Below are 21281 nucleotides of genomic sequence, written 5' to 3'. Positions count from 1 at the left end.
ATTTGTGGGCTCCTTGCTGGATATGGAGCAAGGGAGGGAGGGGAAAAGGGGTGTGTATGTGTGTGTGTGTGTGTGCGTGTGCACACACACACACGTGTGCATGTGTGTACAGACGCACGGCTATAGCGTCATCGGACCATAACTGCTGCCATACTGGGCACCTGTCTAGCTAGTGTTGAGGAAGACATGCGTTTCCCACCTCAGGAGAACTGAGATGTTGAAAAAAAAATTCCAACCCTGCATTAGGACAAAGTCAAACTCTCGCACATTTTCACAAACGGATTGCACACCCACACACACACAAAATCCGAGCGGGCCAATGAAAAGACTTGGTTGTGAGAGTCTCGACACATTTCGATTGTGACTAAAAAAATTCATGTATGTAGAAATCGAGGAAAAGTTTGAAACCAACGGCTCTTAGGAATCAAAACCCACCCCCGTGCATGTAGAAAAAAGCCAAACATCCCATTTCAACTCTTTCGAAACTTTGTTTTTTCCATTTCCCATCTCAATCAGTCGTCCAAACTGCTCCTTTCCCATGAACCATTTTGGTTTTGACAAATCAGCTTTTTCGGATGGAAAAGCATTCCCGGTCAGCTCCGCAGCTAGCCTGTTCCCGGTATAAGCCGGTGGCAACTGGCGTGAGAGAAAAATCCGGTTGGGAAAACCTCAGGGGAAAATTTTCCTCCTGACCCCTATTAGGGATTGGAACTCATGCCCTGAAGCATGAAGGTTTCTAATCCTTCCAAAGTTTGAAGCTATTTCTTTTTCACAATTGCCAGCTGTAACGCAGGCTAGTCTCGCGACATTTTTCTGGGCTTTGCTTTTCGGCGTGCTGTGACGCTCCGGGCCTCAGCCGCCACTTCCTTCGCCGACCATCCAGCTTTGTGGATTGGCCCCTCTCATGCTTGCAGTGGCAGGAAAAGCCTTTGGACAGAGCTTTGGCTAAAGCCGACACCGTCCTCTGCCTGACGCACTGAGGATGAGTTTGAAAATCCAAACCCCCTTTGTTAAAAGTGGTCGGCCCGTTCGATGCAGATGGAGAGAGGGGAGGGACGAGGACCCTACGCCAGCCGCTGCTTGGCCGGCGTGCAGCGGGGAAAAGTCGCACGGGGCTTCTCGTCACGGTTCCAAGCCTGTGGGTAAGCGGGAACCCCCCCTCACCCCAAAACAGCTGCTGCGACCTCTGTGGGCAGTGCTGGGGCTGAGCTGGGCTGCTCTCGGGGGCTCCTGAGACAGGCCAGGAGATGCCCATCCATGGAGCCCGGCTCTCTCCGGCCTGGGTGCAAAGCCAAAGTCAAGGGGAGCCCAGGTGCAACTCACGGATGAGGGAGGAGGTTCCCCCTCTCTCCCCAGGAGCAGGGGGGGTTCTGTGGGCTGGGGGTGCCTGGGCTCCAGCTGCTTCACTCAGAGAACCCCTGTGGAAGAACCATGCGAGCGAGTGACAGAGAGGAACCCAACAGGCCGGCTTGCCCACGACTCCCAGAGATTTCAGCCTAAAAATAGGTGCGGGGGAGGGACGGGGGTTATGATCCACCCTGGTCGTGGCAGGGAACTAGCCCCCACCCAACTACAATGGCCAGGCCAGCTCCATGGGGTGCCCGGATACCATGGTGATGGGCATGGGCAACAGGCAGCCTTGCGGATGAGGGGCTGGACCGGGGCCTTGAAGGGGCGGGGTTAATAGCTAGCACTGACTCGCCAACCTTGGCTCCCTGCTGGTCAAGTTTCCCATCTCGGGGGGGGGGGGGGGCACGGGAAATCCACGGGAGGATCCCGGGTGCCAGTCCGAGGAGGTGGGAATTGCTTCCCATGCCTCATTTCCCGCACTACTCCGAAGAGAGGCGCCCCCTCCTCGCTCTGTTCGAGACCCACGCGGGCATATGCAGAGGGGAAGCGGATCCAAAATATACGGTGGGGCGGGTCAGACTGGCATTGCCTGGACAGCCAGCCAATTCGGTGTAGCGCGCCACGGCAGGGCCCGTTGGACACAGACACCGGAGGGGCAGCGCCGTCCAGCTTCCGTGTGGACAGGGGCTCTGGCGCCGGGCGGGCGCCGCAGCGACGTGCGACACGAAGCTCGTAGGAGAGGAACCGTCCCCCGCTCTGTCTGTATGAGCCCAGGCCGCGGGTGCCCTGACGGGACAGACCGGGGGGGGGTTGCCCCCACATGGTCATGCCCTCTCAGAAGGCCGCACTGCAGAGCAGAGTTACAAAGATCTGCAGAAACAGCCTGCGAGCCAGTCGTCTGCCCTGTTCCTTCCTGCGCGGAACAGCTGCAGGCTGGTTTAAAAAAACAAGGTGGGCGGGGGGAGGCTGCAGGTTTTCCCAAGTCTCCAGCGGGCGTGAACTCGCCCGCCGACATCCAGCGCTGCTTACAGCAGCTTGTCAAATCTACCCGAGGGGCTGGGAGCAGGGAGGGCTAAGAGGGCAGCCTCCGGAGTGGGGCAGAGAGGATCCGGTCACCCATGGATCGGGGGAGCCGGTTGGGATGTCAGAGGCAGCCCCAGCTCCTGGAGGGCGAGGGTGATGGAGGCGAGAGAACGAGTCTGAATAAGGAATCATATTTAGCCCTTACGCAGCATTTCTGGCCTCTTCCAGGCGCTGCACCAAGCAGCGGGTGGGGGAACTCGGCCATCGCCAGAGCAGCCCTGACCTCCTGCTGCCCCCCAAAGCAGACCTCCAGGACCCTGCCATGGAGCATTGAAAATGCAGCCACCTCTGGGGTGCAGCTGCCGACAGAGAGCTATAGGCACAGCCCTTCCCGACGACGGCGAACGGCTCAGCTGCACAGCAAACAAGCCGGGAGTCATTCATCCACCCCAAGGCTCTGACACCACTTGGCATTTCCATTCGGGTCTCCCTTCCGGCTGCGGGCCAGACCTGTCTCAGCAGTGTGAGGAGGCGGCTATTTCCAAAGAGCGCTCCTCTGCCTCCACCTCCCCGGCTGGCATGGAATTACCCCAGCCAAGAAACGTCTCCGCAGGGCTGCCGGGGGAGTCTGTATCTGCAAAAACAGCCAGGAGTTGTGAGACACCCGGGTATGTCTAGACTACAGGGTTTTGTCGACAGAAGTTTCGACAGATAGGGTGTGTCTAAACTACATGGCTCCATTGATGGAGCCATGTAGATTAGACTGATCGACAAAGGGAAATGAAGCCGCGATTTAAATAATCGCGGCTTCATTTAAATTTAAATGGCTGCCCCGCTGAGCCAACAAACAGCTGATCAGCTGTGTGTCGGCTCAGCGCGCTAGTCTGGATGCTCCCGCACCGACCTGAAAGCCCTTTATCGACCTCCCCGTTATGCCTCGTAGGATGAGGTTTACCGGGGAGGTCGATAAAGGGCTTTCATGTCGGCGGGAGAGCATTCAGACTACCGCGCTGATCAGCTGTTTGTCGGCTCAGCGCAGCAGCCATTTCAATTTAAATGAAGCCGCGATTATTTAAATCGCGGCTTCGTTTCCCTTTGCCAAACAAACAAATCTACATGGCTCCGTCGATGGAGCCATGGAGTTTAGACGTACCCTTACTGTCGACAAAGCTTCTGTCGACAAAGAGCATCCAGACGACAACCAGTTCTGTCGACACAGCAAGCCGCTTTGTCGACATGAGAGTGTGGACGCAAAGGACAGTGTAGATGCAATAACGCCTTCTGCCCACAGAACTCTGTCGACAAAAGGCGTCATTCCTCGAAGAATGAGGTTTACCGCCGTCGACAAAACTGCTGAGTTCTGTCGATGTTATGTTGACAGAACTCAGCGGCAGTGTAGACGCAGGTATAGTTTTGTCGACAAAACCCTGTAGTCTAGACACACCCTTAGGGTGTGTCTAAACTAAATGGCTCCGTCCATGGAGCCATGTAGATGAGGCTGATTGGTAGAGGGAAATGAAGCCGCGATTTAAATAATCATGGCTTTATTTAAATTTAAATGGTTGCTGCGCTCTGCCAATCAGCTGATGATCAGCTGTTTGTCGGCAGATCGGAGCAGTCTGGATGTGCCACGGTCGACAAGAAAGCCTTTGTCGACCGGTGCAGGTATGCCTTGTGAAACCAGGTTTACCTGCGCTGGTCGACAAAGGCTTCCTTGTCGACCACGGCGCATCCAGACTGCCCCAATCTGCTGACAAACAGCTGATCAGCTGGTCGGCAGAGCGCGGCAGCCATTTAAATTTAAATGAAGCCACGATTATTTAAATCACGGCTTCATTTCCCTCTGCCGATCAGCCTCATCTACATGGCTCCATCGACGGAGCCATGTAGTTTAGACACACCCTTCGACGCTGATCAGGGCATGAGCTTTCTTGGGTGAACCCCACTTCCTCAGATGTATTGGGGTGGAAGCTGCAGGAGCAGGGATTTCTATAAGGGAGCGGTTGCTTGTGTGAATGAAGCTGATCAAGTCAGGGCGGGAGCGGCCCGTTCACAGGACTGGCTGTGGAGATGTGAATATCCAGAGCAGGGAAATTGCCTTTGTAGTGCGCTAACCAGCGGAGATCCTTATTCAATCCTAAATTAATGGGATTGAATTTGCAAATGAATTTCCAAGCTCTCTTGGCTCCCTTTGTAACCGGTTCTTGTCGGCTTTCCCTGGTTTCTTGCCACCAGGTGGCAGACGGAACAAAATCTCTCTGCAATACCTGGAGACCCATTTCTCCAGGGCCCTTGGGAGCTATGCTGCTAATCTGAACCGAAACTAATGAACGAGGGTCACGGGGACAAAGTCAGGGAACCAGCAGGTGGGGAAACATTCTGTTCCACCTAGGGCTTGGGGGCTGAGAGGGCTGGACGCAAGACACGTCTCTGAACGGCCAAACGGGAAGCGACTGTCTAGGAAGGAGTCCTGCAGAAAGGGATCTAGGGGGCAGAGTGCACCACAAGCTGAATAGGAGTCAAGCGTGTGACACAGTTGCAACAAAAGCCAACAGGATTCTGAGCTGCATGAACAGGAGTGTGGGAGCAAGACACGAGAAGTCCTTCTGCCGCTCTGCTCTGTGCTGAGTAGGCCTCCGTTGGAGTCTGGTGTCCAGTTCTGGGCACCACATTTCAAGAAAGACGTGGAGAAATGGGAGAGGGGCCAGAGAAGAGCAACAAGAATGATGGAAGGTCTAGAGGACATGAGCTAGGGGGAAGGCTGAAAGAACGGGGCTTGTTTAGTTTGGAAAGGAGAAGACTGAGAGGGGACAGGAGAGCAGCTTTCAAGTACCTAAAGGGGTCTTACAAGGAGAAGGGAGAAAAACGATTTCCCTTAACACTTGGCCCTGAGCTTTAATTTCAGCTGTAGAGGCGCAAACACACACCTGTCCACATGCCACCGTGTCACACACACACACACAGAATCGTACACGCACATTCTCTCTTGCACGCACAGATCGCTTGTGACCACGTACCTTTGCACACAGAAGCTCTGCCGTGGATGCACCCAGTAACACACACAGAGATAGATGCCCCCCCCACACACAGAGATAGATGCCCCCCCCACACACAGAGATAGGTCCCCCCCAGAAATAGGTGCCCCCCCACAGAGATAGATGCCTCCCCCCACACACAGAGATAGGTCCCCCCCAGAAATAGGTGCCCCCCCACAGAGATAGGTCCCCCCCACAGAGATAGATGCCTCCCCACACACACAGAGATAGGTCCCCCCAGAAATAGGTGCCCCCCACAGAGATAGGTGCCCCCCCAGAGATAGGTGCCTCCCCCCACACACAGAGATAGGTGCCCCCCCGAGATAGGTGCCCCCCCAGAGATAGATGCCTCCCCCCACACACAGAGATAGGCCCCCCCAGAGACAGGTGCCTCCCCCCACACACAGAGATAGGTCCCCCCCAGAGATAGGTGCCTCCCCCCACACACAGAGATAGGCCCCCCCAGAGACAGGTGCCTCCCCCCACACACAGAGATAGGTCCCCCCCAGAGATAGGTGCCTCCCCCCACACACAGAGATAGGCCCCCCCAGAAATAGGTGCCCCCCCCAGAGATAGGTGCCCCCCCCAGAGATAGGTGCCTCCCCACACACACAGAGATAGGTCCCCCCAGAGATAGGTGCCCCCCCACAGAGATAGGTGCCCCCCCCCACACACACTCTCTCTCTCTCATTCCCACAGGCACCTGAACTAGCCCTTGCCCGAATGGGCAGGGAGCCAGCGGTCAAGGTCCCCGCCCGCTACGCCAGGTCCGCCCGCGCCCGTACCCGCTGTGCGGGGCTGCTGGAGTCCTGCCCCCTCCCGAGCTGCTGGCGGGGATAATTACAGCCCGGCCCGCCGCTCCCCGCCCGCCGCGCTGTCGGGTAATTGCCGGGTTGGGTGGCAGAGTCGCTTTCCGGAGGGGGGAGGAGGAACCGAGCCCGAATTAGCCTGTCCTGCTGCCTCGGGATCTGACGCGGGGCGACACTGCGGGGGATCGATGCTCCGGCGCCCCAGCCCCGAGACGCGCTGAATTACAGAGCACGGGCGAGGCGGGACTTTGGGGGGGCGCCTGCCGGGGACAAGGCGCAGGCTGCCTGCGAGCCGGAGGCCGGGGCCCGAAATAACAGCGGGAGGGGCTGAAAAACCAACCCGCCCCTCACCGCGCGTTGCGCCTCCGCCTCCCCCCCCGACTCGGGACCTCTGCACGTGCCTGGTTTGCCAGGAGAGCAGGGCCAGCCCGGGGGGGCGGGGCGCCTGAAAATGCGGGGCCCCAAATTCCTGAGCAGCCGGGGGCATGTGTACCCCTCGCAGCCGTCTGGGCTCCGCTCTGCCTCGCTTTCCCCGGGAGCAGCCGGGCTGCCTTCTCCCTGCCCCCCCCGGCTCTTCTCCCCCACTAGGGAGAGCAGCCCCCCGCCACTCGGCCCCAGGCAAGCGCCCGAGCGAGGGGAGAATCCACATGGGGGGTGCAGAAGCCCCGCGCGGGCAGGGCAGGGGGAGCCCCGAGCCTTAGGCCCTGGCAAAAGCTGCAAGGGCGGAGGGAGGAGAAGCCCCAGGTGCCCGGCACAAGCCGCACGGGGGGTGCTGGGGTCGGAAGGGAAGCCCCGCCCCCCTGACAGGAGCCTTGGGGGGGGGGGGGGGGGGCTCATTCGCGCAGAGCCCGGAACGTGGAAGGACGGTCCCGCCAGAGACTCAGGGGTGGTCTCAGCCCCCCGGCCTGCCGCTGATCCCACGTGCGGGTCACCCACGTGCACATCCGAATCGGTGGCCAATCTCACACACGCGTGTGCACACCCAAGCACACGGCCAATCTCACACACACGCGTGTGCACACCAGAGCCCACGGCCAATCTCACACACGCGTGTGCACACCCAAGCCCACGGCCAATCTCACACACGCGTGTGCACACCTGAACCCACGGCCAATTTCACACACAAGCGTGTGCACACCCAAGCCCACGGCCAATCTCACACACACGCGTGTGCACACCCAAGCCCATGGCCAATCTCACACACACGCGTGTGCACACCCAAGCCCATGGCCAATCTCACACACACGCGTGTGCACACCCAAGCCCACGGCCAATCTCACACACACACGTGTGCACACCAGAGCCCACGGCCAATCTCACACACACGTGTGTGCACACCTGAACCCACGGCCAATTTCACACACAAGCGTGTGCACACCCAAGCCCACGGCCAATCTCACACACACGCGTGTGCACACCCAAGCCCACGCCAGTCTCCCATAAACATGTGTGCACACCCGAACCCACAGCCAATCTCACATGCACGCGTGTGCACACCCGAACCCACAGCCAATCTCACACGCACACGTGTGCGCACTGGAGCCCACGGCCAATCTCACACACACGCGTGTGCACACCCTAGCCCACGGCCGATCTCACACACATGCGTGTGCACACCCGAGCAACCCGAATCTTTGTCTTTCACTGGAAAAAAAAGTTGGTGTCAAAAATTCTCAGCTGGCTTTCCTTCCCCCCATTACAGACGGCAAAGTGGGGACCAGAGACGCAGGCCTGGGTGACACTCGAAAACAGTACTGCGGTGCAGAGGCCCTGGTGTAGCAGCACACCTAGCCCCATAAGCTACATGGCCAGACTGGGTCAGACCAAAGGTCCATTCCGCCCAGTGTCCTGTCTGCCCACCGTGGCCAATGCCAGGTGCCCCAGAGGGAGGGAGCAGAACAGGGAATCATCAAGTGATCCCTCCTCTGTCGCCCGTTCCCAGCCTCTGACACCCTCCCTGCCCATCCTGGCCAGCACCCATTGACGGACCTATCCTCCAGGAATGTATCTAGTTCTTTTTTGAACCCTGTTAAGGTCCTGGCCTTCACACCATCCTCTGGCGAGGAGTTCCACAGGTTGACTGTGCGCTGCATGAAGAAAACCTTCCCAATATAGCTGTCCAAGTATACTTTCCAAGATTTTATTTTCTATGGCTGCAGCTGGGGTCTAAACCCTTTGCCAGAAGCGACCTTCTCAAGGTCACATGGTGTTGGTGCCAGGATATTGGAGAGATGCGGTAGGGGAGCAAAAATCTTGTATCGGACCCACTCCCACTGGGAAGAGAGGTTCAGATATTTAATAGTCTCTCCTCCTATCCTGAAGAAGCAGGTGGATAAGCTTGAACAGGGGCAGAAATGAGGTCGGATCACCCTCTTCCACCCACAGAAGCTGGGTACATCCAAGACTTTCCCTAGGCGGCCTTGTTTCTCAGTGCCACCCTAGCTGCCCTGCCTGCTCTAACACATTAGTCTCCTCTCCTCTTGCCCCATGCCAGGAAGAGAACCCAGGGGTCCTAACGGCCAAGCCCCTGCTCTAACCACTAGGCCCTTCTCCCCTGGCGGTGGCCGGTGCATAATGCGGGTGCTCCGATTTCCTATAACGTGGCCTCTGTCCTCTACCAATAAAACCCAGCCCCGACCTTGTCCGCTGGGGATGCCGTTTTGCAAAGCGCATGGCTTCGCCCCCAGGGGTGTGGCCTCACACGCATGGAGCCCCCCCATCCATCAAGCCAGGATCTGGCTGGGATCCAGTTTGGAGAGGGCGGGGGAGATCTCCGCTGAAAACTGGGACATCTCCCTCGGTCTCTCTTCTTCCCCCCTTCCCCGTGGATTCAGCTCCCAGGAATCACTAGACATCGACGTCAGGGTACCGGAGGGCAAAGATCGGCCGCTGCCTCTCGGCTCAGCCCAGGCCTTGTCGCAGGCTCAGGATGTTGCTCTGTTCTCCCCCCGGGGCATGATGTGACCCGCCCCGCACGGTGGATACTGGGGGGGCTGGCAGATCCCCTGCCGAGTAACCTGGAGCCGTGGTGACCCGCCCGCTAGCCGGCTGAGCGTGGCTAGTTCGCTACAGTCTCCACTAGAGCGTCGACTGCGTCAGAACCGGTGGGACGCTCCGGCTCTCGATGGGGCTTGGTACGGGTCCCGATGAGGTCCCTTCCCGTTCGTGTGCTCTAGGACTCCGGGAGTCTACGACCGACAGCCCCAACCCTCCCGAGGCACCAGGGTCCGGGCCATTCCTGCGCTTGCCTTCTCAGCCGCAATCACGAGGCAAAGCGGGGATCCTTCCTAGGCCACCCCCGTGACACCGCGGTTAAGCCTCCCGTGTAACCACACACGCTCAGATCCCCAGCCCCTGCTGCCGGCGCTAATGAGCCAGATTGTAACGGCCTCAGACTGCTCTGTGTGGCCCGGTTGCTAGCCGGGGACAAGCTTCCAGGTCACCCATAGGTCACCCCTGGCCTGGCGTTGGCACTGAGCCTCAAGATGGGCTTTTATGAAATGCTGGGAGAGCTGATTCCCTGTTCGGCTACAGGCCTCGGGTCCAAGGGCCAAGGAATGACTTGCTCAAAGCAGCCACCCTGGAGCGGTTCCTAGTTGACAGTCTGATATCACACCATATCCGGAGTGATATGGTGCCGGTGGACGCAGGCCTAGGCAGAACGCACTCTCTGCCTTTGACCGTTGGGGAAACTGAGGCATGAAGGGGGACCTGACTTGCCCCAGTGTTGCACTGGCGCTAGGAGCCAAGAGGCCTGCCTGACATCCCCGTGCCTTCCTCTCTAGCCACACGCCCTCCTTAAGCCATGAAAAGACCCCAGGCGTCCTGGCTGCCCCCAGCACACAGCAGTCCCGCCTTAATGCTTTGCATTACAGTAGCACCTAGACCCACCTGGGATCAGACACCTCGTGCCAGACAATCCCCGCCCTGGAGGTTTTCCCCACAGATAACAGGTGGGAAGAGAAACTGAGGCCCGGAGACGGGAAGTGACTTGCTCAAGGTCACACAGTTGGCCAGTGGCAGAGATGGGAGCAGGACCCAGGTAACCCCATTGTACAGCCTTCCACAAGGGACATGCATGTCAAACGGCGATGGGTTTGGTGCATTTATGGTGGCTCCTGCAAACGCTGGGTCAGGTCATATAATAAACTTTGCCTTAGCCCCTCTGAAATCAAGTTAATCCGCAGCGCCCCCACCGGGCAAAGGGGCTGCCCCTGGTTCCTGCTTGTGTGAACGCAGCCCAGCTGGGCATGGCAGTTGCTGTCGCAGGCCACTCTATTGATTACCAAGCGCTTAGAGCAATAGGAGATCGGCACTGTGGGCTGCGCCCCCAACCAGGCGGGAGGAGCCCCGAGAGCTGCTGATGCAGGCCCATCTGCCGGGCCACGGTGCCTGGTGTCCTTGGTCCCCGCTGAAACCAGCGGAGGCTCTGGCTCAGCATCTCGGTACAGATCCTTTCAAGAGGGACAGGCCCTGTGGCTGCTCTGTGCTGCCTGCTGGTTTTAGCGGGTGACCTTCCCACCAAGAAGTGCCTTTTGGGCATGACTAGGCAGGGGGTATCTTGCATTGTCCAGCTGGGGAAACTGAGGCCCAAAGAGGGGGGCAAGGGGAAGTGTCTTGGCCAAGGTCACACAGCTGGTAAGGGCAGATCAGCCCTGACCAATGTTCCCTCTAATCTTTTTCATCCATGGATGGATTTTTTTCCCCACCCATGTGTGGAATAATTTTATGTGCAGCAAGGCAGGTGGGAATGCGCACCACCCATAGACACACAAAACCACGCTGTGGGCGCTCTGCTCATCAGAAACAATGGGGGGAAGGGCATTTGAATCTCTCCTGAGCGGCCATGCAAGTGCCCAGCTTCCTGGAAATACTGGCCCTGACCTTGAAAGCGAAAGACGCCCCCCTCCCTCTGTTCCTTGTATTGGCTGAAGGACACAGCACATGGTGTTTTTAGACTCGGTAGCGCTCCAAACCCAGCATTAATGGGGGGGGGGGGCTAGTGGCCGGAGCAGGGGAGGCGGAGTCAGGACTCCTGCGTTCTTCCCCCAGCTGTAAGCTGAACGGGGGTCGTGGGGATATCAGAGGGAATCAGACACTCAGCTCCGTGGGCAGCTCTGCGCCGGACACACTGCGTGACCTTCAGCCACACAGCACTGCTCACCCCCTGCCAAGCCTGGGCCTGTTTTTGTTATATCGGGGGAGGGTTGTGACCCCATCTTTGGGAAGTGCTTTGCCGCCCCCCAGAACTGCAAAGCACCTGTCTGTGAAGCTAGGAAATCCCCTCCCTGCTTCCATGGAGGTCAGAAGATCCCGGGAAGCAGGCCTGCTCCTGAAAAGCCTTTTTCCTTCCTGCCAGGAGCCTTTTCTCACATATGGCCCCGGCCAGAGCCAGGCAGCTGAGCTGGGAAAGGCTTGCAGGGTGGGGCCCATATGCTAGCGCCCCTCCATTGTAGAGCTAGGTACCCCTCGCTGGGGATCAGGGGTCGATGGAAGACAGAGAGAGGCACAAGCATGCCCCACTCCCACCTCTTCTGTGGGGCACATGTCTTAATGCAGCACACAGTCAACCTGTGGAACTCCTCGCCAGAGGATGTTGTGAAGGCCAGGACTTTCACAGGGTTCAAGAAAGAATTAGATAAATCCATGGAGGATAGAATCATAGAATCATAGAGCACCGGGACTGGAAGGGACCTCGAGAGTCATCGAGTCCAGTCCCCTGCCCTCATGGCAGCACCCAGCACTGTCAGACCGTCCCTGACAGATGTCTATCTAACATGCTCTTAAGGGTCCATCATCCCTGTTCTGTTCATTCCCTCTGGGGCCGCTGGCATCGGCCACTGTCAGCAGACAGGACACTGGGCTAGATGGGCCTTTGGTCTGGCCTGGTCTGGCCGTTCTGCTGTTCTTACGCACATTGCAAAGCCTTTTCCTACTTTCCCTGCGGCGGTGAGTTCCGTGGGTGGGGAGGGGAAGGACTCAGGCATGCTTATGGGGAAGGCAAAAGAGTCTTTTTATAGACCCTGCTGCTTTCAGCTCCATCTGCTCCAGTTCAACGTTTTTTGGACTTTACAGCGGGAACTAGGCCAGTGACATCAATCTAGACTGGCACATGCGTCCCTGCCTCCCTCGGGGGGCACCCCACAGCTATCCCTGGATGGGCAGGCCCCATCCCGGGGATCCCACCTTTCCTGTCCACGGCTCCCCGTCTCCTGCAGGGCTGGTGCCTCACGCACCGGGGGACAGACTAGTCCCCCGACGGTAACAGAGCGGCAGGCCTTCCTCAGTATACCAGGGCTGCTGAGAAGCCATGAAGCCTGCATCTGCAGCTGTGCCTATGAGTGTGTGTGTGTGTGTGTGGGGGGGGGGTTCAACCTCCTCTGGCCCCGCAGGAGGGGCAGCTCCCAAATCTTCTCAGGCCAGGAGCGGTCCCTGCAGAGCAGGATCCACTGGGGTCGATTTTAAACTCCGCACTGAGCCAACCTCCCTGCATGAGAGAGGGCCAGATCCCCCCATCCCTGGTCTGTAAGGGAGGGGGTGGATCCGCAGGGCCAATTTACACCAGCTGGAGATCTGACTTCAGTTCTGGGGCTGCTTCCCTCCAGATGTTCTGGCCCATCCAGGGAAAGGCGCCATCACTTTGGGGCGGAGCGGGGGGGGGGGGGGACACCACTGGACTGGCACCGAAAGTAACAGGCGTCCTGCAAACCTTGCTCTGCAAAGACAATTGCCTGCATCGGGCGCAACTGACCGCTACGGAGAAAAGACCGGACCCGAACCAAGCGCGTTCCAAAATGTGGTGCGCTCCCTTCCTGGACCTGGTTCCGAACCGCTTCGGGGGTCCGCCTCCCCTGCGCCGCCTCCCGCCAGTGCTGGAGGCAGGGAAGACCCGCGTGTGACATTTCGATTTTCTTTTTCCTTTCTCCTCCCCGCCGCTTCCGAGACCTGCAGCTGCCGGCGGAGCGGGGGGGGGGGGGGGGGGGTCCTTTTGTAGCCGTATCCACTGACTTTGCAAGCGCGATTCAATCGCTCTTGCGCGCCGCGTCCTGCCAAAATAACACGGCCGAGCGCCTGCAGTGGACTCCGCTGCAGAAACAGCCAAGTACGGAGCGAGCCAAGTCAATACCGACACGGAGATGCAGCGAGCTGCAGACACAGACCTTGCACAGCCCTTTCTACGTGGCTCCTGCCACCAAACCACATTTCCAGCCCCCCTGGGAAGTGACATGATTTTAACCCCCCCCCCCACTCCCTCCCTCCCCCCACCCCCCTCCCTTCTCGTACAAAACACTCCCCGTCGCTCAGGACTTTTCTAAATCCGAGTCTTGGCTCCCCTTTGAGAAGTTCAAAAAAAGCAAAAAGCGCCCCGAAAAGGTTCCGGCTTTTCACGCCCTGCGAGCGCTTGTATCCTCCGCAGCAAACCTTCCTCTCCATTGCTCGGCTCGTTCCCAAAGAGTCCAGCTGAGAGGAAGCCACCGGGGCTGGGTTTAAAGGCCCGATTTCAATTCCCCGAACCCAGCGGGCGCCGGCTCGCGCCCAGATAGACGGAGCGAGGTTTCCAAAAGCGCCCAAGCGAATTGGGTGCCCCCCGCCCATCGGAATTCCATGGAGTGGGGGTGTCTAATTCACTTAAGCGTCTGCTGAAAACTCCAGCCTGTCTCTGAGCTCCGGGTTCGCCCAACACCAAAGGGAGGAGGACGGAGAAATGTTTCCCCCTCGCCTGTTTATCTCCATTTCCCCGTCCCCAGAACCGGGGTTGCAGGGCCGGCTCTGCGGATGGGCTCCCCCAGGGACTTTCGAAGCCCTGGACAGGAAAACGACCAACCAGGGATTTCCCTACACCCCCCATTGGGGTGTATGCCCCCCTGAATTTCCCCAACACCCCCCCAGTTTTGTGAACTATGGTGCCATACAGCCCACCTTCACCCTCACGGCCTCACCCCTCATTGGCCCTGACACCCCCCCCCGTAAATTCGAACACCCCCATAATTTCAATTCATGGGGAGGCTACTGCGACCAACCCACCGGCCCAGGGAAGGGGGTGACCCGCAAGGGGAAGGGAAGAGAGGGAGGAGGAGAGGGATTCTTACGCAGCTCCAATGCCACCCTCCTCCTGTCCAGCCAGGGGCCTACCCTGCTCCCCCCCATTTCGCCATGCAGGAAGGGCCCAGAGGGCGTGGCCCCCGCACCTGTGGGGTTGTGACCTTCCCCCCAGGTGGAGAGCAGCTGGGTAAGGACACGGGCACATTGGGATAGCAAAGCAGCGAGCGCTCCCCACCCTTCCAAGCAACATTTTCCCTGAATCATTCCCGGGGCCCTGTCTCACAGCCCCCCCCCCCCCCCCCAAGGACTGGCCAGTTACAGAGAAGGGCAAACGCCAGCACGGAATGTTTAGCCACTTCCAGGAATCCCCTCCCCCCACCCCTCCCCACACAAAATTCAGCCTCAGACAGGAGCAGCAGCTGGGCCCCCAGATCTGACAGCCCAGCCCACCCCTAACCCCCAAACCTCCCTGCAAGGCCCGGACCAGAGGGGGCTGGGCACTGCCTTGGGGGCGACTTGATCACCTGCCAGGCCCCTTCCAGTCCTATGAGGCTGGGACTTCACTTCCACGGGGGGGGGGGGGGCAAAGTTGGACCAGATCAGATGTTCTGCACCCCGGCAGCTCTGGGATGCTTGGCAGCTTGGCAGCTTGGCAGGGGCTGCACAGAAACGCAGCCGGGTTCCCTCGGAAGGTGAAGATCCCCCCCCCCCCCAGCCACACAGCAAGGAGTCAGGGACGTAGCTCCCTTTTCCTGGCTGAGCAGCAGCAAGTCCCTGGCTCTTCATACAAAGAGGTGCTGGGGACAAGCCTCACTCAATGCCCCCCCTCCTACCCCCCGTCCCGGCTTGCTGGGGTCTCTCGGGTTTTCTCTCCCCCCACTGCACTGATCTCTCAGCTGCGATTAGCTGGACTCAGCTCCCCCCCCCCCCCCCCCCGACAGTGGTGCATTGGGTGCGCTCTGCCATCCACACACGCACGCACGGGGGGGCCCAAACTCCCCCCCCCCCCCGGGGCAGGAACTGGAAGGGGCGCAAGGGGGAGCGAAGGGCGCCCCCCCCCCATCACACACATACGCAGAGGTGGCCCCAAACACTCCCCGAGGCAGGAGCTGGAAGGGGCGCAGGGGGGAGCGAAGGGCGGCCCCCTGGATCACATACATACGCAGGCGGCCCCCCAAACTGCCCCTGAGTCAGGAGCTGGGAGGGGAGCAGAGGGGAGCGAAGGGCGCCCCCCGAATCACACACACACGCACGGGAGGGCCCCAAACTCCCCCCGAGGCAAGAGCTGGAAGGGGCGCAGGGGGGAGCGAAGGGCGCCACCCCCCGGATCTCACACATACGCAGGCGGGCCCCCCAAACTCCCCCCGGGGCGGGAGCGAGGAGGGGCGCAGGGGGGAGCAAAGGGCGCCCTCCGGATCACACACACACGCGCGTACCTGCTGCTGGGGGGCTCCGCTGCTCGCCCCGCGGGGGGGGGGGGACGCCCCGGCCGGGCTGCCGGGCGCCGGGGAGGCTGCGGGGGCTAGGGAAGTTTCTCCGCTCGCCGCCCAGCCTGGCCCCCGGCTGGCTGCGGGCAGGGGCCGCGCTGCGGTAAGCGCTCCAGACTGCGCGGGGCCGGGCTCCCTGCCGGCGGTTCGCAGGCTGCGCCGGCTCGGCGGCGGGGCTGGCGCGGGGAGCGGGCTGCGGGCAGGCGCGGGGCCGGGGAGCCGGGCGGAGGCGGCTGCCGGCCGGGGCAGGGGGCGGCTCCGCGGGGCAGGGGCCGGGCGGCGGGCGCGGCGCGCTGCGGGCGGTGCTGAAGGACAGCTCCCTGCGGGCGCCGCGGCATGGCCCGGCCGGCCCTCCCCGGGGGTCTGGGGGGGGGGGCCGGGCCGCCTGATTGGTGGGTTCGGGCAGCGCTCCCCTCGTGACGCGCCCCCCTCCCTGCGCTGAGCCACGCCCACCTCGAGCGAGGGAAATGTCTCGGGCCCACCTGGCCGGGGGGCGGGGGGCTGAGCTGCCCGGCCCCACCCCCCCTGCAGCAGCAGCTCAGAGGGGGCCAACGGGGTCTCCCCAGTCGCAGAGAGCAGGCCTGGGGGGGCCCTTTCCTGAAGCAGCATGGGGGACCCCTTCCGCAGGCAGACTGGGGGACCCCTTCCGTAGGCAGCATGGGGGGACCCCTTCCGCAGGCAGACTGGGGGACCCCTTCCGTAGGCAGCATGGGGGGACCCCTTCCGCAGGCAGACTGGGGGACCCCTTCCGCAGGCAGACTGGGGGACCCCTTCCGTAGGCAGCATGGGGGGACCCCTTCCACAGGCAGACTGGGGGACCCCTTCCTGAGGCAGCATGAGGGGACCCCTTCCACAGGCAGACTGGGGGACCCCTTCCGCAGGCAGACTGGGGGACCCCTTCCGTAGGCAGCATGGGGGGACCCCTTCCACAGGCAGACTGGGGGACCCCTTCCACAGGCAGACTGTGGGACCCCTTCCTGAGGTAGCCGGGGGGGGGGTCCCCTTCCTGCCCCCCCCCCATCATTTCACTGCGCCTGGCTTCTGGGGCAGGGGCAGCAAGCAGGGAACTGATCTGCCCTGTGGTCAGGGAAGGGCAGCCCCTTTATGGCCCCCGAAATGCTCCCCTGGGGAGATCCCTGATCTGAATGAGCCCCAAGCCCGGGCCCCCTTACCTGCCGGTGCCAGGCACGCCCACCTGGAATCACCTCTGGCTTTCAGAACACCTGGCCCAGGTCTGCCCGAGGGCTGCCAGCCGCTCTTCTAGCCAGGAGCAGGGGCCACTGGGGTCCCTACATGCCTGAGGGGAGAGCACAGAAAGCCTCAGCTGGGAAGAGCTACCCGACTGGTGCAAACAGCCAGCCCAGAGCTACCCACAACCTCACACTCAAGGGAGGCTTTGATCCCACCAATGGAGGTAAATTGGTGCAACTTCAGGGCCTCGTCTACACTAGACAGTTGAAACAAGGCAACCTCCCCATGTACGGATGCAGTTACATCCGGGGTGGGTGATAATGTTTGGGGGGGGGGGGCACTCCGAGGTTTTGGTAAGTGGTCAGGGGCTGCACTTTTCTATGTTGGGGGTGCAGGGTCTGGCATGGAGATTGGGTGCAGAAGGAAGCTCGGGGTAGAGAACTAGGGTGCAGGAGGGGGGTGGGGTCTGAGAGGGAGTTTGGGGGAAGGAGGGGACTGTGATCTGGGGCAGAGGTTTAGGGTGCAGGGCCTGGGTTCAGGAGAGGATTCTGGCCTAAGGGAGGGGTGCAGGGTCTGGGGGTATGTCTACACTACAAAGTTAATTCGAACTAGTTTTTTAGTCTGGATGCGTTGGTTCGAATCAGCTTAGTTCGAATTAACTAATTCAAACGAAGTTAGTTTGAATTAGCACTATAGTGTAGACATACACTGGGAGGGTGTAGTGACCTGGAGGTGGGGGTGCAGAGTGTTTGGGTGGTGTCCCGAGGCAGGTGGGGCTGTGACCTTTGGCAGGGAGTTGGGGTGTGGGAGGGGGTGGGGTGCCAGGGGCAGGATCTGGCCGGGAGGCGCTTACCTGCAGGTTTCCAAAACTGGCCAATAGGAGCTGTCAAATTGTGCTGGGGCAGGATCTGCACGTGACTCCTCCCTCCTACCCCCAGTACCCAGAGCAGAGAGCCACTGGAGGCAGCTGGCCAGTGGGGCTGCTCTGTGCCTAAGCGTCCCAGCGGGATGGCTCATAGGCTGGATCCAGCGGCTTGATGGGCCAGATCCAACCTAGGGGCCACATCTTGCCCCCCCCCCCCCGAGTGACATTCTCATAAGCTAACTAGGGAGCTGTGGTCTAGACGAAATCGTAAAACGGGTGCGCACCTGGGGGAAGGACGGTCGTGAAAGAGTAGTCACCAATAGCTCACTTCTCATGGGGTTCGGCTGGGGTCTGTCCTGCGTCCCGCAGCTGCCAATATTTTCATGAACGCGTTGGCTGGTTGAGAGGAGAGTGTGCCTGTTGCGTGTGCAGACGACACCACGCGGGGAGGGGTTGCAAGCACTTTAGAGGACCAGGTGAGAATTTAAAGCGACGGCGGCCATTCGGAGAGCGGGTCTGAAACCAACGAGATGAAAATTAGTCCAAGAGCATGGAGAGTACTACTAGCTGGAGTCACCTGGCGTTGCTCGGGAAACCGGAGGAACAAAATGTAGAAAAACAGTCGTCCATTATCTTTCTTTGAATGGTAGAAAAGTTGCACTGATTTCTATAGGGATTAAAATATAGGTCTGCGTCATTCCTGGGGGAGGGGTGTGACCCCGAGTGGAGGGGAGGTAACATGCGGGAGGGGAGCCCCAGCTTGTGCCCAGGGCTGCAGGTGCCGCAGGGGGCAGGGTGGGTGCCCGAGCCTTTGTGCATGTGGGGGTCAGGGCACTGCATGCCAGCGCGGGGGGCGGGAAGGGGGTCGCGTATGTAACCTCACAGGCAGGAGGGGGCGAGTCCCGGATGACGCTGTGGGCCACAGGCGGCGGGCACGGGACCTACGGTGGGTGGGGCAGCCCCTGCAGTGCAGCGCAACAGGTTACTTTTTTATTTTTACAGCTTGAGCTTGGGCCCGATCGGGTCCAAAAGGACCTTAAAACCTTCTCCTGGATGAACGGTTACCCCATGCCAAGTTTGGTTGCGGTAGCTCTTATAGTGTCCAAGTTATTGGGGCACAAACTTACAAACATTCCCCTTTATATATTAGCTACATGAGAAGGGTGGGGGGAAAACCACATGGGGAATCGCTGGCTGCCAGATACTAGTCCAGCTGCAAAGGATCTGGGCTTTCTAGTGGATCATCAACTGAATGAGAGCCGACAATGGGATGCACTTATGAAGAAGGCATGTCCTCAGCTGGAGGACTGTATTCTCCCCATCACCCGGCCCTGAGCCCCCGCAAACACACCCATCCCCACCCTCATTCCTGCCCCATCCCTTGATCTGAGCCCCCCCACCACCCAACCCTCTGCTCTGACTCCTGCACCCCCCCATACCTACAACCCCCTTGCCCCTTCCACTTAAATTTCTTACAGGTCCTGTCTTATTGTAACCCCCCGACTCCCTGCCCTGAGCCCCTTCCCCAAGGAGGGTTGCGATAGGACATCGCCCATAAGAAATTTTCAGTTACTTCCACCCCTGGAGGTGGACAAATTAAAGAGGGTCCCAAGGAGAAGCCACAGAAACAATCCAAGGGCTGGACAGCCTGGCCTCGGAGGAAACGCGGATCAGCCTGGAGAACAAAAGATGGAGGCAGACGGGGCCCTGACAACGGCTTCAAGCGCATCCAAGGCTGTTCCAAAGAGGATGCTGAACAGCGGCTCTGCCTGGCCGCAGAAGACAGGACAAGGAGCAACGGATTTACTCTGCAGCGAGGGAGATGGAGGTTGGATTTGAGGACAAACTTCCCAACGCTAAGGGCAGCCCAGCTCTGGGGCAGGTTTTGGAGGGAGACTTTGGAAACCCGTCCCTGGAGGTTTTTAAGAACAGGTAGGAGGAAAGCCTGCCATGGCTGGGCTAGGTCAGGGGTGGGCAATAAGTTTTGCAGAATGTGGATACATGGTCACGGCTGGCTCCACCCTGGAAGGGGCAGGGCCTACGGCAGGAGGGGCGGGCCCTGTGGCAGAAGGGGCGGGGCCTGTGGTGGAAGGGGCGGGGCCTGTGGGATGAGCCCCCCCCCCCCCCGTCCCTCCCCCCGGAGTTGTGTGGGCCACAGGCTATGAATTAAAAACACAGCAAAGCGCTCCCGGCTCTGTCGCTACCACGGTGCCTGGCAGCCAGCCTGGTTGCTGCGGCTATTTAAAAGACTTGTGGTTCTGGCCCCTGCCTGGGTAGCATCACAACTGGGAGCCATGAGCCATTGAAATAGGATCCTGCCGCCTGAGTCACCACCTGGAAATTCAGTGGCAGGGGCAGCAGGATAGAACTAGAAAGTGGCTAGATGCTGTCAGTGGGCCGGATCGGCCCCCGAACCGCCTCTGGCCCAGCTCTGGTCCAAGTTTACTTGGTCTTGCTTCACTGCAGGGGGCTGGACGAGTTGATCTCTCCTGGTCCCTTCCAACCCTCATTTGTGTGAAGAAACCAGCCCTCCACTGTTTAATTCCCCTCCTTGTCAAAAATCAGGGTCTTCTTTCAACCCCTCTATCCTTGCCCTCGCTGGTGGAGCTCAGGAATAACTCCACAGGAGCCTACAAGGGGACCCCATTATGAAACTGGTCTAAGCAAAAGAATCAGGCCGGTTGGGTTTGGTCTGGACCCATGTGCCTTGCATCAGGAAAGGCTCTTCGTCAAATCCACACGAGGCTGCTTAGCTTTACCTGGACTCACTTCTTCTTGTTTTTTTAAAGTGCAAATTTCAGAATCATTTGGAAACAAAATTACAATTTGGCCTCACGTCTGAAAGCGTCCCCCCGGCTCACAAACATGTCGCCTGTTTGTAAGAGACCCCAAACCAGAGCCCCCTAACCTGGCTGGGAGCGGGGTGCTAGGATTCCTTGGGGGCGTTGGGCCTAACGGGGTGCGAGGAATATTTGACGTGGCTCTGCCCATCTTGCGGAAGCGAGCGGGAGATAACCGTGCTAGTGCCTGGATCGCTTGGGCCAATCAGAGGTGCAGCTGCCTTCTCCAACAGTGGCCTGGTTGCCTTACCTGGTGCCTAGCCAAAGCAGCTGGGGGTGGGGGCGCGTCTTTCCCTAGTCAGCCCTGGCCCAAGGGGCTCCGTGAAAGCAGGATATTTTGCTACCCGTGGAGGGCAAACACCCGGCTGGGGAGTGTCCTATATGGAGAAGCTGGCAAGATCCTCAGAGCCGGATCATTTTCTCTCCATTGTGCCAAATTTATTGCATGAAATCAGGCTCTGGTTTCTTTTTAATACTTTGATGAGGAGGAGAAATGAAGCGACGTATTTAGAGAGGGACGGACCCAGCATCCTCCTCGTGTTTTTTAAAAGCTGGGTCCTTTCCCTTTAAGAAGGGAGGGGGGAGTCTCGGTACCCCAGCGGCTTTCAAACTACGGGTCGTGACCAATGTTCCCTCTC

At 59.6% G+C, this 21281-nt stretch overlaps 1 protein-coding gene across 3 annotated transcripts in view; it reads right to left on the bottom strand.

The window, feature by feature from the left end:
• The window catches only part of KCNN1 (potassium calcium-activated channel subfamily N member 1), a 65653-nt gene that overhangs the window by 32844 nt on the left and 11528 nt on the right, over nucleotides 1–21281 (bottom strand). For all 3 annotated transcript variants that reach the window (XM_075902761.1, XM_075902760.1, XM_075902762.1), the window contains exons 2-3: nucleotides 18088–18319; nucleotides 16920–17044 (exon numbers count right to left, since the gene is read on the bottom strand). The gene's annotated coding sequence lies outside the window, so the exon portion shown is untranslated. The remainder of the gene's footprint in view (nucleotides 1–16919; nucleotides 17045–18087; nucleotides 18320–21281) is intronic.

The sequence above is a fragment of the Pelodiscus sinensis genome, chromosome 19 (genome assembly GCF_049634645.1).
Source record: "Pelodiscus sinensis isolate JC-2024 chromosome 19, ASM4963464v1, whole genome shotgun sequence".
Classification (NCBI taxonomy): Eukaryota; Metazoa; Chordata; order Testudines; family Trionychidae; genus Pelodiscus; species Pelodiscus sinensis.
This window is presented reverse-complemented; position numbering and strand designations above follow the sequence as displayed.